Source organism: Centrocercus urophasianus, unplaced genomic scaffold (assembly GCF_019232065.1).
Source record: "Centrocercus urophasianus isolate 14NV4802_14NV808 unplaced genomic scaffold, USGS_Curo_1.0 seq_31, whole genome shotgun sequence".
NCBI lineage: Eukaryota > Metazoa > Chordata > Aves > Galliformes > Phasianidae > Centrocercus > Centrocercus urophasianus.
The window spans coordinates 8,321,976-8,327,975 of record NW_024884878.1 but is presented as its reverse complement, the minus strand read 5'-3'; positions in this window follow the sequence as shown (position 1 = coordinate 8,327,975).

The window sequence follows — 6,000 nt, the reverse complement described above, 5'->3', positions numbered from 1 at the left end:
ATTCTATGCAACAAAACTGGCTTTTAAAACGAAAATTCTTCCCATTTCTGAGTAATAAAAAAAAAAAAAATTAAAAAAAAAACAGTGAAAAAGCTAAATTCTGCTCGAAATCAAAACATAGATGTTCTCAAAATTGAGCAACAATTGCCAAAAGTTATAGCTGTACAAAAAAGTGGAAGAATGTAATTACTCAGAAAAGGGAAGAATTTTCGTTTTAAAAGCCAGTTTTGTTGCATAGAATTCCAGTTTTTAAACTTCTATGGGCAATCTGCCAGAATGAGATTGAATTTTCACATTTTGTTCCACAATCAAGGTAAGAAATAGTAAACGCTTATTAAAATGTAAAGGATAAAATGAGCATTTTGAGGCCTACTGAAAATTATAATAGGAAAATTAAGTGGAGACATCATACTAAACTCTGGGATCAAATATCCATGTGAATATATGTGAATATATATATCAACATGCATTTGAAAGATGTGGTATGTTAGTTCTTGGCTTTGTATCTAGTTCATCTGAAATAATGGAGTGGTCTTGATGAATTCAGGCAGTAATTTAAAATGTCATGTATGGAAAACATGAGAAAAGCTTTTCTGAATATGTCAGACTACTGATTAATAGCGTTTGGCCATTACACTTATACAGGAGACTTGGGAGATGAGATAACAACTGACCTTAGAAGATATTTAAACAATTTCTGTCTCCTCCTCTAAGCTGTGTGGTATTTGTTTTGTTCTCTAGTCCATAGTTAACCCATCAGATTGTCAAAGTCATTTTAATGATCTTTTAAGATGACTTTTAATGAGACATCTTAAAGCCAGTACTGGAAAAAGACATCTTTCCCAACTAATGTTTTCTCTGTAACTTTCAGACCTGCAAAAGCAGTTTCTTTTGGGAAAGGAGAAGAAATAGCTCACTGTGCAATTTCTGTGCTACACACTCAGAATAAAGATAATAGGCACACATACACAGAGTAAGAATTCTGTTGACAGGAAATTGCTATCCTAATGTCTCCAGAGCTGAAGAGCTCCAAGGTCACCTTCCAGGCCGCTACTGGTTGTATTAACTTCTGAAGATCATTTAACAGAAAGAACTCCTTAGTGGTATTTACTCATTGCAGTCACTTTATTTTTTTCTACCAGCTTGATGGTCAATGATTACTGGAAATTGCAGAAGAATTCTCAACAGTTTAAGGCACTGTGCTTTAGAAAATACTTCACATTTTTTGAGCTTTCCTTCATTTACTGCACTGAGATTTTGCAAGGTACCAGTACTACCTTTTGATTTTCATGTAGTCATCTTTTTAAAGAAAAGGGAAAGTCGTGCATTCAAATAAACATATATTGAAATTCAAACAAGTGTTCCTAAGGTAACATATTGAAAGTTCCCAAAAGCACATGGCAGCAGTTGCCTTGGACCATGCAGTGAGTAGTGCTTGTAGCAGCAGTCCTAAACTTCTGAATGTTCTTAAAAAATAGTGTAAAGCATTTGCATATGTTATTTCAATAGCTTCATTGTTTGGCAACCAACCACCACTGCACACACAAAGCATTTGTACTCATCAAAGGTAATATACTTGGCAAGTACAAAGATATTCAAAATTGAGTTGAGGTAAAATTATAGTCTCTTTTTAAGATTTCTTAATGCTTACTAGAGTTTTCTTCACACTTATGCAAGATAGTAAGATGTTAATATATTGCCAAGTTGAAAAATAATAGAATCCTTATTTTGTGAAAACTTATATTTTCATAAATTTTCAAGGTTACAAACACTTCAGAAAAATTCCTCTCTCGTTCTAAATTAACACAAAATTTAGTGTAACTCTTGCTGAATTCTTCCTCACTGATCTGCTAACATGGTTGCCCATTAGATGGAGATATAAAACAAAACTATATCTTACAGACACCTCTATGAGCCTAAGAGAGTACCAGTAGCTCAGGCTTACTGCATCCCTTCTACAAATTCTTTGATTATTCATTCACTCACTCATTCATTAATTACTGCTAAATCAATAGGAGAACTTATTCACGATACAGCTGCAACACTGGCAGATCAACTAGGAAAGATTTTACATCTGATGGAGATGAATACCTACGAATAAGTGACGCAGAACAATTAAGACAACAAATTCCCAGCAAATAAGTTACTTCAAAAATTTCAAAAGACTAATCGTTTTGATTATTTTTTAATAGCAACGTGGAGTTCTGTGTTTATCGTCTGATGGAACGCCTGAAATGCATTGTGTGCGCTCAAAAGCAGTCTAGGCTTCTGAATAGGACACTATAAACCTGATTTAAACAGACTGAAAACAAGATGTGACAAGCAGTTTGACACAAGCCCTCTACTAATTTCCGCTATTTGTAAAGAGGCACATCTGAATGGAAAAAGCTCAGCAGAATGGGTCACTATGGTTGAGGACATGTCAGTCCGCACATGAAAAACACAGTACAAGGGAAAATAAGCAACCATTGATTTCCATTGAAAGCCCCCAGAGTCTGGGGAAAGCAGCCAAAACGAGGCACCAGCTGCTCTCTGCTGGAAGTCTTTTGTGGAAGAGTGAGAGGAGAGAAAGCTGGTGGGTCTGAAAGGGGAAACAAGACAAATAAGGAAAGAAGAGGTGTTTCTGTCTGCCTCAGAAATGCTCCACTCCCCACACTCAGCGTACTATGCAAAATGGAGGCGAAAAAACAAACCCCAAAACTTCTCCATCTTTTATTTATGCAGTGTATTGGGAATAGTTCCAATGGGAATTTCTCATGCTCTTTCACATTCCCTGAATTCATCTGTATGGCTTTGTGTGTTTGGGAGGATGGTGGGAGGGGGGAAGTGCGGGAGGGAATGAATGTTCTTTTAATACCTCTCTGATCCAGTATGTATATGCATCAAGAATAGGACTGTGGCTCCTCATCTGCATAACTGCATTATGACAACAATTTTAAGAAGATAATTCATGGAAGGTATTTTGTTTGAATTCGCTTGTCTATAAGACAAAAGTCTTCCCTATCTTCTCCCTTCCTTTAAGCGCCTCCACAATGGTTTCATGTTACAAGTATAGAAAAAATCTGTAGCAGTAAGAACTCTCATTTCAGACCCAGACATTGTGAGCAGCACATCCTGAAAAGGAACAATATACTTACGAAGAGGTTCCAAGTAAGCAGTTTCAGATGTACTATAAGTCTGACTCAATTCCCTTACTAGGCCAACATGCAGTTCCATGACTTAATATTTGGTACAAATTCTAAACCTTGCAAAACAGTATGAGTCCTATCCAAAAAGGAGCTCTGTTGAGCAAAATTACTTCAGAAGAATTATTAATGCCATTGGCTGAAACTAAGCAAGACACAATCAGAAAGTGGTATTTGAAGCCTGTGCAGTATGTGCCTTTGGTTGTGAACAGAAACACTCTATCAGTGCTGATGACATAAAAATAAGGTGAACATTTCTCAGTTATGGAAAGTTCTTACAACAGTTACAGGTGTTTTTTTTGTTTGTTTGTTTATTTGTTTGTTTTGCCAGCTTAATTTTCTTAATTTAGATTTTTACTAACAGTGGAATTTAGTAGAGCAATGTCACATTTTGCTTTCATTCTGCGGATATCAGGCTTAGAGTGTCCTACTGCTAAAAATCTTTGGCTGTTTGTGAAGGAATTCATACAGTTCATGCAATTTGCTTCTATCTCAAAGTAGCAAAATTCTGTACAGCTCATCTAACAGTGGGGTGACAAAGTAAGCAGGTTCTGTACCTTATCAAATCTGTAATTGCAAGTACATTTTTGTTTTCTACAGGTTTCATGAATCTTGGAAAAGTTACTTTGTTACATTTATTTCAGATTATCTGAAATACTCAGGCTTGCTTCCTCTTTTCCTTAAACAGGCCTTCCCCTGACTTCTAATTACTGACCTACTGATCCGTACCCTCAGCTCTAGCATTTACTTCTAACATTTAACCTAATAGAACCAAATTTTACTTGCTTCAGAGTATTCAATGCCTCCAGTGACTTCTATGATCTTTTATATTTTACTGAAGGTTGCATACAAAATTATTAGCAGAAATAAGAAAACTTTTAAAATACTAATATTGCCATCTGTGATTTGCATTGTCACCTGTACCTCAATACTATAATATTCTTCGACTTTCCTTGGTTTTATATCTCATAATTTCTACACTTCTCATTGCCTATTCTGATATTTTTCTCTACGGTTTCAGGGAACTAAATGCTACAGAGCAAAAAACACAACAAGGGATTGGAGGGTTCCTAAACAGAACAGACCTGTAGTTATTTACTACAAGCTGGACTGCACAGGCAGGGGATATATGTGCATATGTCTATACATTTGAAATCCAATTTCATTTTGGATTCTTACCATCCTAAATCTTTGGTCCTGACCTTCTTATGTAAGTTATGAACCTTCTTCTAAGCATTTGCAAAGTACAGCCAGGATATTATACTGTTGTAGGATCAGAACTCATGCAGAAGTAAATTTCATAGAATCTGCAGTAATTCAGTGGCCCTAAACAGAGTCAAATTGCCTTTATTCAAAAGTAAGACGTGTTAACAAATGTCAAGATTTCTTTTCATTTTCATTTATGCCTCATGAGCATAGATTAGTCTTGTAAAAAAAAAAATAACACAGTATGAAGACAATGTTTAAAAAATCTCCCTGCACACATATCTTCAAGAAAATGCATTCATTCAGAGGGCAGTATTGATTGTTTCCTTGCTAAAGTTGGGGTAAATAGTCATAAAATAAAGCTGAAGAAGTTTTACTTCAATAAAATTAAATAGAATAGGAAAAAAATAGAATGCGACAAGAACAAAGTATTCTGGGATATGATGTATTCCTATTAGATGGTACTGAGCTAAGCAACAGAACAGTAGTAAAAACATATTTTTTTTAATTGAAAAAAATGTGATAGTCCCTCTTGTTCAGACAGACTGGGATATCTTTGTATTATAGCACGTCTAAATACATCCATTTGTAAAATTCATTAAATTTATTCAGAATAATCTATTTCCCTACTGCATTGTTATGCAGATTTATTGGAAGATGCATTAGAAAAGTTTGCAGTTGTTTAGCAATTATCATTTCCTTTATAAAATTTGCCCGTTTCAAAACCTTGGAGTACATTTTATAATATGCTCTGGTAGTGCCCTGCATACAATCCATCAAATTAATTTCTTCATTTCCAGCAAGACCACATTTTATCTGTACCCTTTTCCCAATCTATTTTTTTCCAGGCACAGTGACTTTAATATGCACAGCACCACTACATCTCTAGTATGTCTTTGCATAATGCATCATACATAACTATACAGAGCATACACATCTATCTACAATGGTTTACATCCCCAGCTTGCCATTACTGAGACCATTACAGTCCACATATGCTGAAGATAAAGCCAAATAACACTACAATTCATTATTATGCATATGACAATATAAATTGATTGGAGGACAAATTAAGGTCATTTTTTATACACTGCTTCCCATACAAGACTGTAGGATTGTGTATATGTGTGTATAAGTAGATTGATATACATAGATTCAGAAATACAGATTTGGGGAGAACTACAAAATACAGGTAGTTCATAATTTAGATCACTTTGAGAAGAATGAAGTCAGAATCCATAATGCCTCTTAGAAAAGCCATGCTGCAGAGGACTATGCTCCTGTTATTAAATAGTTTACCATTCCAATCACATATTTAAAAATAAAATATCTAATGCTGTTGAACCGACCTTCACTTGAAATATCTCCTATAGAGAATTCCTAAAGGCATAATCAAGAACCATAAAGATTAGGTCAGGATAGTTATAAGAAAATCAGTTATGTCTGATGGGAAACATTTACCTGAAAATCTTTATGTGAAGTTCAAAAGTATTGCTTTTTCAATGAAACTGAATGAGAAGTTGAACATATAATGATGTGGAAAAATTCTACATCGTGCTCCATAGTTATTTGCAAGTGGAAAAAGATATATTTAAGTATTGCTTTAGAG